General features: G+C 39.1%; 1 pseudogene; it reads left to right on the top strand.

Annotated features, from left to right (window-relative positions):
* Positions 1-3350, top strand: part of LOC105508331 — a 56101-nt pseudogene extending 52751 nt beyond the window's left edge.
* The last annotated feature ends 9970 nt before the right edge of the window (positions 3351-13320 follow it).

Below are 13320 nucleotides of genomic sequence, written 5' to 3'. Positions count from 1 at the left end.
CCTTAAATCACCAGTGGATCAAAGAAGAAATAACAAGGGAAATTAGAAAATATTTACAGAAGAAAATAAAAACACAATATACCAAAATTTACGGGATGCAATGACAGCAGTGCTAAGGGAGAAATTTATAGCTTTAAACACTTACATTAAAAAACAAGAAACATCTCAAATTGATAACCTAACCTTACAAATTAAAGAACTAGAGGCTGGGTGCGGTGGCTCAAGCCTGTAATCCCAGCACTTTTGGAGGCCGAGGTGGGCGGATCACGAGGTCAGGAGTTCAAGACCAGCCTGGCTAAGATGGTGAAACTCTGTCTCTACTATAAATATAAAAATTAGCCGGGCACAGTGGTGGTCGCCTGTAATCCCAGCTACTCAGGAGGCTGAGGCAGGAGAATCGTTTGAACCTGGGAGGAAGAGGTTGCAGTGAGCCGAGATTGCACCACTGCACTTTAGCCTGGGCGACAGAGCAAGAGTCCGTCTCAAAAAAAAAAAAAAAAAAGAACAAATTAAACCCAAAGCTAGCAGAAGGAAGAAAACAATAAAGATCAAAGCAGACATAAATAGAGAAGAAAAAAACAAAAGAGAAAAATCAATGAAACCAAAAGTTGGTTCTTCAAAAAGATGAACAAAAACGACAAATCTTTAGCCAAATGGACTAAGAAAGAAAAAGGGAGAAGACTCAAATTATAAAAATCAGAAATGTAAGTAAGGACATTACTACTGATTCTATAGAAATTTAAAAAGACTGAAAAAGAATACTGTGAACAACTGTACACCAATACATTGAATAACCTTATATGAAATGGACAAACTCCTAGAAACACAAAACATACCAAGACTAAATCATGAATAAATGGAAAATCTGAATAGACCTATAACTAGTAAGGAGACAATCAGTAATCAAAAATCTCCCAACAAAGTACAGCTCTGGACCTGATGGCTTCAGGGGTGTATTCTATCAAACATTTAAAGAACTAAAACCAACCTTTCTCAAATCTTTAATTTTAAAAATTTTTCTTTAATTTTTAAAGAAAGGTTTGAGAAGGAAATTAAAACGAAAGGAACACTTTCTAATTCAGTCTATGAGGTCAGCATTACTCTGATGCCAAAACCCAGAGAAAGACACTAAAAGAAAACTACAGACCAATATTCCTTATGAACACTAATATAAAAATATTCCACAAAATATTAGCAAACCAAATTCAGCAGCGTCTTAAAAGTATTATACAACATGACTAAGTGGGATTTATTCTTGGAATACAAGAATGGTTCAACATACAAATATTGATCAATGTAATATAACACATTAAAAGAATGAAAGAAAAACAACACATGATTATCTCAGTTGATGCAGAAAAAGCATTTGACAAAATTCAACACCGTTTCATGATTTAAAAAACACACACACACACTGAAGAAAACTAGGAATAGATGGAAACTATGTCAACATAATAAAAACCATATATGAAAAACCTACAGTGAATATCATTTTCAATGATGAAAGACTAAAATCTTTTCCTCTAAGAAAACAAAGAGGCCGAGGATGGTGGCTCATGCCTGTAATCGCAGCATTTTGGGAGGCTGAGGCAGGCAGATCACAAGGTCAGGAGATTGAGACCAGCCTGGTCAGCATGGTGAAACCCCGTCTCTACTAAAAATAGAAACTTAGCTGGGCGTGTTGGCAGATGCCTGTAATTCCAGCTACTTAAGAGGCTGAGGCAGGAGAATTGCTTGAATCCAGGAGGGGAGGTTGCAGTGGGCCAAGATTGCATCACTGCACTACAGCATGGGTGACAGAGCGAGACTCCACTTCAAAAAAAAAAGAAAAGAAAGAAAACAAAGAAAGGATGCTTGCTTTCACCACATTTATTCAAATAGTAACATAGTACTGGAGTTCTAGCCAGATAATTAGGTAAAGGGAGAGAGAGATCAAAATTGGAAAAAAGAGGTAAAATGATCTCTGTTCCCAGATGATATGATTTTATCGGTAGAAAATCCTGAAGATTCCACAAAAACACTGTTAGAACTAATAAATGAATTTAACAAAGTAGCAGGAAACAAATCAACAGACAAAAATCAGTTGCATTTCTATATACTAACAATGAACTAGTTAGTTCCTTTTGGAAAAGGAAATTACAAAAACAATTCTATTTAAAACTGCATCAAAAAGAATAAAATACTAGTTAGTTCCTTTTGGAAAAGGAAATTACAAAAACAATTCTATTTAAAACTACATCAAAAAGAATAAAATGAATCAACCAAGGAGATAAAAAACTTACACAACAAAAATTACAAAACATTGCTAAAATAAATTAAAGGAGATATAATAGAAACACACCTCATATTTATGGATTAGAAGACTTAATAAGATGTCACAATACCATCCAAAGTGATCTACAGATCCAGTGCAATCCCTATTATCCAAAGACTTTTTTGGCAGAAATAGAAAAACCCATCCAGGAACATATTTTCCTCTATCCTCCCTGGGTTGGGGCTGTCTCAGGTCTTGGGACTCTGGCAGGGGACTGACAGGCAGAGGCAAAGGGACTGCAGCCTCTGCAGCTGGCCAGGCCAGGCTCTAGGGAGAAAAGCAAATACTGGACTAGGGTGGGGGGTGGGTGGGGGCAGATCTGGTGCCGCTGGCAGGAAGCACTTTATCTCTGACCTGACCAAACATCCTCCAACCTCAAAAGAAATAAGCATTGGATGCTGGATGAATTAACCAGTATGTTTGCTCCTTGTACATCCACTGGTCCCTACAAGCTGAGAGTCTCTCATCACTTTCCTAAGGAACTGACTTAAGTATACCCTGACAGGAGATGAAAAGAAGATCTGTATGCAGCAGTTCATTAAGATTAATGGCAAGGTCCAAACTGATTTAACCTACCCTGCTGGTTTCATGAATGTCATCAGCATTGACAAGACCAGAGAGCATTTCCATCTAATCTATGATACTAAGGGTCACTTCGCTGTTCATCCTATTACACCCCAGGAGACAAAGTACAAGTTGTGCAAAGTGAGAAAAATCTTTGTGAGCACAAAAGGAATCCCTCATCTGGTGACTCATGACGCTTTCACCATCTGCTACCCTGATTCCCTCATCAAAGTGAATGACCCCATTTAGATTGAGTTGGAGACTGGCAGGATTACTGATTTCCTCAAGTTTGATGCTGGTAATGTATGTATGGTTACTGGAGGTGCTAATCTGAGACAAACTGGTGTGATCACCAACAGAGAAAAGACATCTTGGATCTTTTGATGTGGTTCATGTGAAAGATGCCAATGGCAACAACTTTATCACCAGGCTCTCCAACAGTTTTGACATTGGCAAGGGCAGCCACTACTGAAGACAGAGACAAGAGACTGGCAGCCAAATCAGTGGGTGAAATGATCTCTAAGTTACATGTTAGAAAGGTCTTTGTACTTAGTTAAAGATCATACAGCATGAAAAAAAAAAGAAAGAAAGAAAACCCCATCCTAAAATTCAAATGGAAGCTCAAGGGTCCTGAATGGTCAAAATAATATCAAAAATGAACAAATCTGGGAGACTCACACTTCCTGATTTCAACATTTACTACAAACCTACAGTAATTATAACATGTGGTGATGCCATAGGATAGGTGTATAGATCAGTGGACTAGAATTAAGAGTCCAAAAATAAACTTTCACATATATAGTAAATTGATTTTTAACTGGGTACCAAGACCATTCAGTGGGTAAAGAATAATCTCCCCAACAAATAGTGTGCTGAGATAACTGGATATCCACACACAAATGAAGGAATTTGGACCCTCACCTTATGTTACTTACAAAAAGTAACTCAAAATGTATCAAATACCTAAGTGTAAGACCTAAGATTATAAAACTTTTAGAAGGGCAAAACTTCATGACACTGGATTTCACAATGATTTCTTGGATCTAACACCAAAGGCACAGGCAACAAAAGAAAAAAATAGACAAATTGGACTTCAAGAAAAATTTTAAACTTTGTGCATGAAAAGATAAAGAGTAAAAAGGCAACCTACAGAATGGGAGGAAATACTTGCAAACTATATATCTCACAGGGATTAATATCCAGAATATATAAAGAACTCCTAAAGCTCAACAACAAAAGATTCAATTAAAAAGTGGGCAAAGAACTTGAATAGACATTTCTCCCAACAGAGATATATAAATGGCCAATAAGCAAATGAAAAGATGCTCAACATCACTAATCATTAGAGAAATGCACATCAAAACTGCAATGATATACTACTTCACACCCATTAGAATGGCTACTACTTAAAAAGAAAACAGAAAATAACAATGTTGGTGAGGATGTAGAGAAATCGGAACCCTTGTGCACTGTTAGTAAGAATGTAAAATGGTACAGCCACTGTGAAAAACAGCACAGCAGTTCCTCAAGAAATTAAAAATAGAACTATCATATGATCCAGCAATTCCACTTCTGGGTATATGCCCAAAATCATTAAAAACAGGGTCTTGAGATATGTGTAAACCCATGTTCATAGCAGTTACTCACAATAGTTAAAACATGGAAGCAATCCAAGTGTCCATCAACAGATAAATGGATAAACAAAATGTGGTATACACTACAATGGAATAATATTTAGCCTTATAAAGGAAAGAAATTCTGACATATGCTACAACAGAGATGAATCTTGACAACATTATACTAAGTGAAATAAGCCAGTCACAAAAAGACAAATACCGTATAAGTCCACTTATATGAGGTACTTAGAGCAGTCAAAATTATAGAGACAGACAGTAGAGTGGTGGTTGCCAGAAGCCGAGGGGAGGGAGAAGTGGGAAGTTGTTATTTCATGGGTATAGTTTCAGGTTTACAAGATAAAAATAGTTATGGAAGCCAGGTATAGTGTCGTGTGCCTGTAGTCTCAACGACTTGGGAGGCTACAGCGGGAGGATCGCTTGAGCTCAGGAGTTCGAGGATTTAGTGCACTATGATTGCACCTGCAAACAGTCACTACACTCCAGCATAAGCAATATGAAACTCTATCTCTTTTAAAAGTTTTAAATTTTTAAAATAAATTTTAGCCTGGGTGTGGTGGCTCATGCCTATAATCTCAGCACTTTGGAAGGTGGAGGCAGGCAGATTGCTTCAGCCCAGTAGACCAGCCTAGGCAACAGGGCAAAACCATGTCTCCACAAAAAAACACAAAAATTAGCTGGGCATAGTGCTGCAAGCCTGTAATCCCAGCTACTTGGGAGGCTGAGACGGGAGGATCACTTGAGCCCAGGAGGTTGTGGCTTCAGTGAGCCAAGATCATGCCATTGCACCCCAGCCTGGGTGACAAAGCAAGGCCCTGTCTCAACAAATGAGAATTAAATGAATTTTTAAAAAAATTTTAAGGATATGGATGGTGGTGATGGTTACACAACATTATGAACGTACTTAATACCACAGAACTGTACACTTAAAATGGTTAAGATTATAATTGTTATGTGTATTTTAACACAAAAAACTGGAGGTGTGTTATGTGTATTTTAACACGATAAAAAATTACAGGTATGGTGGCTCATGCCTGTAATCCCAGCACTCTGGGAGGATCACTTGAGCCCAGGAGTACGAGACTGCAGTGAGCTATGAGCATGCCACTGCACTCCAGCCTGGGCAACAAGAGTGAGACCTTGCCTAGAAAAAAAAATGGAGGAAAATATTTATGCAGGGGTGGGCAGTATGCCATTCAAATAGCACGGATTCAGCCCAGCATACTGACTCATGCCTGTAATCTCAGCACTTCAGGAGGCCGAGGTGGGAGGATTGCTTGGGCCCAAAAGTTGGAGACCAACCTGGGCAACAAAGTGAGACCTTGTTTCTTAAAGAAAACAAACAAACAGGCCGGGCGCGGTGGCTCAAGCCTGTAATCCCAGAACTTTGGGAGGCCGAGACGGGCAGATCACGAGGTCAGGAGATCGAGACCATCCTGGCTAACACGGTGAAACCCCGTCTCTACTAAAAAAATACAAAAACTAGCCGGGCGAGGTGGTAGGCGCCTGTAGTCCCAGCTACACGGGAGGCTGAGGCAGGAGAATGGCGTAAACCCGGGAGGCGGAGCTTGCAGTGAGCTGAGATCCGGCCACTGCACTCCAGTCCGGGCGACAGAGCGAGACTCCGCCTCAAAAAACAAACAAAGAAAACACAAAAAAACAAATAGTATGGTTAATGGTTAGGAAGGCTACTCTGAGGAGGTGATGACTGAGCACCTAGATGTAAACTAATTAAGGACGCCAGTAATGTTTAGGAATTTTCTCTTCTTCATGAAAATAACACATTTCCTAGAAACATAAAAGAAGACATGAATATCTAGAGAGACATTCCATATTCCTGGATGAATACTCTAAATTATCTCATTTTTTCTCTAAATTAATTGACAAAATAATTCTAAGATTAATCCAGAAAAATAACTGATATAGAGTAACCAATAAAATACTGAAAAAGAAGGATACTACAGAGGAATTTGATCTCCTAAATAATAATAAATCTTGAAAATCCATATCAAAATACTGTTCAAGAACAGAAAAATCAATAGGGAAAGAATGGATTATTTAAGTGTTATTATAATTGGGCAACTGTTTCCTAAAATTACATTCCTAACTCATTCCTCACACCAAAATTATAGATGACAGAACCTACAGAAATGAAAATAAGCATCTCTGAATTTCGGCGTTTTTTAAAAAACCTAGAACATCGTAAGTTCTCAAACACTGTATGGCAAATGAATTAATAAATGAATGAGATGAGACATAGAGCTTCTTACCGAGGAAATGAAAGGGGTTATCCTGCATTTTATTATTTGTTTAATTCACTCGTTTATCCATTTAATTCACCTATATCGAGCACCCACTTGGTGCCATCAACATCTCAAGGAATAGGAATGACTGAAGTCTCAACGTGTCCAGGAAAGTCGATCATATTTCTCACAATAAAGGGCTTCACCCAGGTCCAATTTTCAAGCAGATCCCCTTTTACCTAAAAGGTACTTAGCATTCTGGAAGCCTCAGTATTGTTCCATCCATTAGAGGAACCCAGATGTGGTTTGCTGACACAGTACTAACAAAAAGAGTGGGTCTTCTAACTCATCTTCCTTAGCAGCACAAACTCTTCCCACCCTAGGATCAGAAACCAGGCTGAGATGTATGGAAGCCTCCAGTATTAGGCTACCCAAACAGAAAGCAACATCCAGGTCAAAGCATCACTGTCTGACCACATAACCCTTCTACACCTGGGCCCCCAAGGCACTGCTAGGAGTCGACAGCTCCACCTAGTGACCAGAGTCTGCCCTTCATCAAAGGCTCAGGCATTGCAGCAGTTGAGAATTTCTCTTTATGGGTATTTCCTCAGGCATAAATAATGCAACTAAAACATACGTTTTCATTTTCTACTACTTATGGAATATACATTAATGTTTTATGTTTTCAAAGCTATGTAAGTCAAAAAAATCCTTTAATAATGTTTATGGAGAACTGAAAAATTGTTACCTGAGGTCTTGTAAAAAATTTCACAGTGAAAAAACAAATAATTCTGTGCAAAAGTCTGTTTATTAAACCTATATTCATCTTACAATAAAATCAGAAGTTAATAACTAAGGGGTGTCACTGATTTCAACAGACTATTTCCATCAAACTTTAAAGTTTGCTCATTTTTCATTTAATTAATAATTTAATACCCACCCACCTCTACCAACACAACCCATGGGGAGAAAATAAGTGTAAAGCTCTGACAATATAAAATGCTGTGGAAAATAATCCTGTCAGTCATATTGATAGCTAGAATGATTTGCCAGTTTTTATAGCCATCATAACAGCAGCCTGTGATTTGAAATCTTATAAAAACAGGAAGCTGTGTGCTTAAAGACATGCCTAGAATTCCTGATGTGATGGGAGACAATTGTTGTGATCTGTTGCTGCCACCAGCAGGCCATTCTCACAAAACGGTATTCTCCCCTTTGCTTTTTGTTTTGTTTCCAACTTATCTACCGATATTTCTTGACCACCACATTCTTTAATCAGGATAATTAGATAAAATAACAAATCTTTTTCATGGGTATCCTCAGTAACAATCACTTCTTTAAAATCTACCATATATAACCTTTTTAAAATTTATTTAACAAACAGGCCTAATCTTTCTGCTTATCTTTTATTCCTTTTTTTTTCAAAAGCTCCTAAATCCTTGCATTTTCTAAATCAGGTTCCTGGTAAATATATCTTAATATGAGAACAAGTGATCCTGGTATAAAAGGTAGAAGCCCACAGTTCCTCACACTGATGACTGCTATAAGATATTCCGCCGGGTGCAGTGGCTCAAGCCTGTAATCCCAGCACTTTGGGAGGCCGAGACGGGCGGATCACGAGGTCAGGAGATCGAGACCATCCTGGCTAACACGGTGAAACCCCGTCTCTACTAAAAAATACAAAACACTAGCTGGGCGAGGTGGCGGGTGCCTGTAGTCCCAGCTACTTGGGAGGTTGAGGCAGGAGAATGGCGTGAACCCGGGAGGCGGAGCTTGCAGTGAGTCGAGATCCAGCCAGTGCACTCCAGCCTGGGCAACAGAGCGAGACTCCGTCTCAAAAAAAAAAAAAAAAGGATATTCCTTAAATTTTCATTTAGCTTGTGAATTTAAGCCTGGTGCATACAAACAAGTTCTATAGCCACATTAACCCGGGATCAGATCCAGCTCTTAGCATTGTGCTCTTGGGAAGCATTTAACCTTTCTAGGCATCAGTATCCTCCCTGTAAAATGAGGATAATAAATAATACCCATGTCTTAGGATTGACAAGAGGAATAAATGAAATAATGCATATAAAGCATTTAGCAAAATGTCTGGCACATAGTAAGCCATCAATGAATAACTCATTATTATTATTATTGTTAAAGTGCAAAAATTAAGAATTCCATAAAATCAGAAGCCAAATCAATGGCAGAGCTCTGACTAGAACCTCCAAATCTGCTGATTCCAAGCCAAGGGCTTTGAACATCGTATTGCAATGATGCTGACTTTCTATTTATCTAATTAAGATAAAGACTCTGGTTCTTTTAGGATAGGTCAAAATTGCTGCAAACATCACTTTTCAAATATGAAGAAGTCCTTTTTAAGCCCAGAATTATACAAACCATTAGGTTCCACTGGACATCCCTCCTACAGCTGAAAACAGCTTTCTCCCCCTTGGATGACAGAAGTAGTATTTTTATGGCAATATTCTCATAAGAAGCAAGTACATGAGATTCCTCTCTAAGCTCTGAAATTTCTTTCTTTTGCAGAGCTTCTGATAAATAAAGCAGCTCTCCATTATGTGTTTCTGTCTGGCAATGCTACTCAATACGTTCATGGTGGAGCACAGCCATGAGGGGCGCTCTCCAGCAGTTAGTGGAAATAATTTCTAGTCTAGTTCAAAGTGGTAACCAAAGCCAGAAAGTTGCCATGCAGCATAAGATAGGGCAGTGTGAATTCCCGTCTAGCCTTGTGGCTAAGTTTTGTGGATCAGGAGCTGGGGAAGACCAGAAATGCCAAAGGTCTACTTTGCTACAGAGAAAATAAGTGAAGTGACCACGTCTCAATGGTAAGTCTCGCATAGGTACCTTTAAAATATTGTCCTATAATTAGATTCTTGTATCTCCCTTTCAACTTGAATGACTAATCATTCTGGACTTGCTGTCTCATCAAATGTTAAAGTATATATTAATTATTCCTATGTCTGCAATGCTTTCTAAACAAGGATTTCTAAAAATTTTTCCACCCTTTGGAGATTAACTTATTGCATGGAAACTAAATACTGGAGGTTACTGAGTTCCAAGATTAGAGGGGGAATTTACAGTGTTTGCATCCCAAATTAGCTTTATTAAAGGGACTAGAAAGTTTTATAAAGGGTATGGATTGTTAACAAGTGATAGAAAAATTTATTGATCTGAATCCTATCTCAATACACAGGCACCAGAGCCTTCTTTATTGCCCATTATATTTTTTAAGGCTCTAGTTCTGCATAGTCAATGGTGGTTCACAGTGTATGGGAAACAAATGGACAGCAACGCTCTTTGGCATTTGGTCAGCCCTCTGAATCATGTAGCTCTTTCCCGTCTTTTAAGGGCGAAACCACTTCTAAGAATCTTATCGCCAAAGACAATATGACAATATAACTAACTGATCTCAAAGCCACTTTTTAGTGCCTCCACTACAGAGAAAGTGTTTGTACTCATCCAATGGTCTTTCCCTGTCCCACATTTCCCTTTGTTTTCATAGAAAGGTTGGACACCGCGGATCATTCTTCAAGCCCTCAACAACTTGCTAAGCAGGTACTCACCATGGGCCAGGCTCTAGGACACCATGGGAAAAACTGAGGCAGGAGCACACTCAGCATTTAAGGTATAGCAAGAGGGACAGTGGGAATGAAGTGTTGTTAGCGAAGGGGAGATGAGGTCAGAAAGATAATAGAGCCAGATCATGTTAGGCCTGGAGGCCACTATGAAATTTTTAACTTAGACTCTGAGCGAGAGAAGACTGAGGGGAAAAGGTAATAAATAATTTTTTACTTTGGTAATTAAGAGCAAAATTACCAAATAATCAGAAGTAGATACCCTGGTATTAGGTACCATGTTTCCATCACCCTAGGCATTGCCAGAGGACCTTCCCCACACACACCCAGGCACCTCAGGATTGAGCCAGAAGTTCAGAGAGGCCCATAACCTGGTTTCATAAATCAGCCCATGAACTGGGGTCTGAACAGGGGCTTTGGCCACCCCATTCACCTTCCTCTTGCTTTCTTACACTTGCCCACTCCTAATTTCCCTAATCTCTGCCCCAGGAACTTCTCCTCAATCATTAGACTGATCTGGATAGTGGCTGCTCTGTGTGATAAACCAAGTCTCTTATTTCAGCTGGCATGCTCTTGACTTGGCCAGAGCTGTGGCCCCTCCTAACTGCCTCTGGACTCTGGTGTAATGTGTGAGCCAGCTTAAGTTAGTTTAGCCACTGAGTAGAAGAGAACATAAAGGCCAGGAAGGAAAAAAAAGAGCATCACTCACAGCTGCCTTAGAGCCACCTTGTTTGATGCCCCCTGAATTAGAAACTGATTTCCAAGGCCAACCATAGGGGGGAATCTGGCTACATTCCAACCTTACCGTGTTTAATGAGGCCTCATGATGAAAACACAAGGCTTCTCCTTGATGGTTCCCTCCTAAGGTAGAGGTTTGAATAAATAAAGGAAGAAAGATTAGAGTAGCTGATTTCAGATAATAAAGCTAGCAGTGTATGCTTTGCTAGTGATTGAAATTTAAAATATGAATAGGATTCAGAGGATAAAGGTTAATGTGACACACTATTGCTACGGTTATTGCTAACAGTAGAAAATAGTCATTACTTGTTAACATTTCTAAAGCACTGATATAAGCCACAGGCTATCAGCCCTACTGCTGCTCTCATTATGACAGATAAAATAACAATCATATAAATAATCACTCAGTCCAAAACTTGATAACAAATTCGACAATGCCAAAAACAAAAACCAAAACCATAGCCTATATGTACACCAATGTTCTTTGCAAAGCTCTTATAAACTACTTTTTCAAAGCTTATTAGGTACCACACTCCCCACCATACCCAGTATCTAGTGAATGGCTTTACATCCATTGGTGTCATTAAAATTGCGCTGACTGTCCATTGTCAGAGGGAAGTGCTTCTTCACCTTTCTGGTGAAGGGAGCTCAGTTTATTTAACTCCTGGCCTCCCTTTGCAACCTGCTTCACCCTTGCCCTTGGGAGATAGTGACTTCTCTGACTGGTAAATTTATCAAGAATATCTCCACTTTGCCATGTGGTTAACTTGATCAATGGGATGTAAATGAAAGTGTGGTATGCAATTTTGAGAATAAGCCCTTAAGAGGAAGTCTTCTCCTTCTCTTTTTTGTTGGCTGAAATGCAAATATGATTGCTGGAGCCAGTGCATAACACAAGGTGGAAGCTGCGTAATAGGGACTGGGGAGCCACAACAAGCTAGGAGCTGGGGTCCCCAGCAATTGAAATTACCACACCAGCCCAGACTGCCGTCCCAGACTTTCACCTGAGAAGTAAACTTCTACCTCACTCAAGCCCCCGTATTACAGGTTTTCTGACAATTACAGCCACAAAAGAGGAGCAGGGAGTCCAAGAATGCTGGGGGAAAGGGAACAGCCCAGGAAAGAGTCATTAGAGGATACTCAGGGAAATAAGTCCAAATAAAAAGTTTAGTGACTGAGATTAAGCATGAACAAAAGGTATATAAATAAGAGGAAAAAACAAGTATTTGGTGAACCATACTAACAAGTCATGAACTTGTATTTATACACTAAGATTTGTATTCAAGTACATATAATGGGTCCTTGTTAATAAGCATATATATATTAAATGAATATTCATAAAGCACTTAGAAGAGTCCCTGGCACGCAATGAGTATTACACAGCTGCTATTAATTTAAAATAAAATAAATAAGAGTAAATGATGTGATGGTTAATTTTATGTCAACCTAGCTAGACTATGGTGCCCAGTTGTTTGGTCAAACACTAGTCTAGAGGTTGCCATGCAGGTATTTGTGGATGTGGTTAACATTTACACTAAGTTGTCTTTAAGTGAAGCAGATTACCCTCTATAATGTGAGTAGCCCTCATTCAATCAGCTGAAAGTAATAAAAGCAAAGACTGAGGTTCCCAAAGGAAGAAATTCCTCAAAACTGCAAAATGGAAATTCTGCCTGAGTTTCCAGCCTGCTGGCTTACCCTACAGATTTTCCATTTGCCAGCCCCTACAATCCCTTTAGCCAATTTCTTAAAACAAATAAATTTCTAACTATATAGATAGAGATATATAGAGATATAGATATAGACATATAGAGAGAGATCTCATATTGTTTCTGTTTCTCTGAAGAACCCTAATACAAACGGAAAATGAAAACAGGCCTGCTGTAGAAGTCACTGGAACTCTTTGTTGACAACCAGCAGGTGGGATAAAGGACCCACTAGAACCTTGCTCAGTGCACTGTCACTCTCCATCCCAACCCTACTTTCATGGCCCTGAGGAACAACCTCTACAGAACCTCAAAAGTTCAGTCACCCTCCTTCCCTTGCTGCCGTTTTAGAGCAGAAGATGAAAGGGACCACGATGGTCACAGTTCATCCCAGAACTAGCAGTAAATGCTTACAGGTATGGGGTTTCTTTTGGGGGTGATGAAAATGTTCTGGAATAAGACAGTGGTGTTGGCTAAACAACATTGTGAATGTACTAAATTCTACTGAATTGTTCACTTTAAAATAATCAATTTTAGGGTTTTCTG

Source organism: Colobus angolensis, unplaced genomic scaffold (assembly GCF_000951035.1).
Source record: "Colobus angolensis palliatus isolate OR3802 unplaced genomic scaffold, Cang.pa_1.0 Scaffold16, whole genome shotgun sequence".
In the NCBI taxonomy this organism is placed as follows: domain Eukaryota; kingdom Metazoa; phylum Chordata; class Mammalia; order Primates; family Cercopithecidae; genus Colobus; species Colobus angolensis.
Note: the sequence above shows the minus strand (reverse complement) of the source record. Positions and strands in the feature narration are given on the sequence as shown.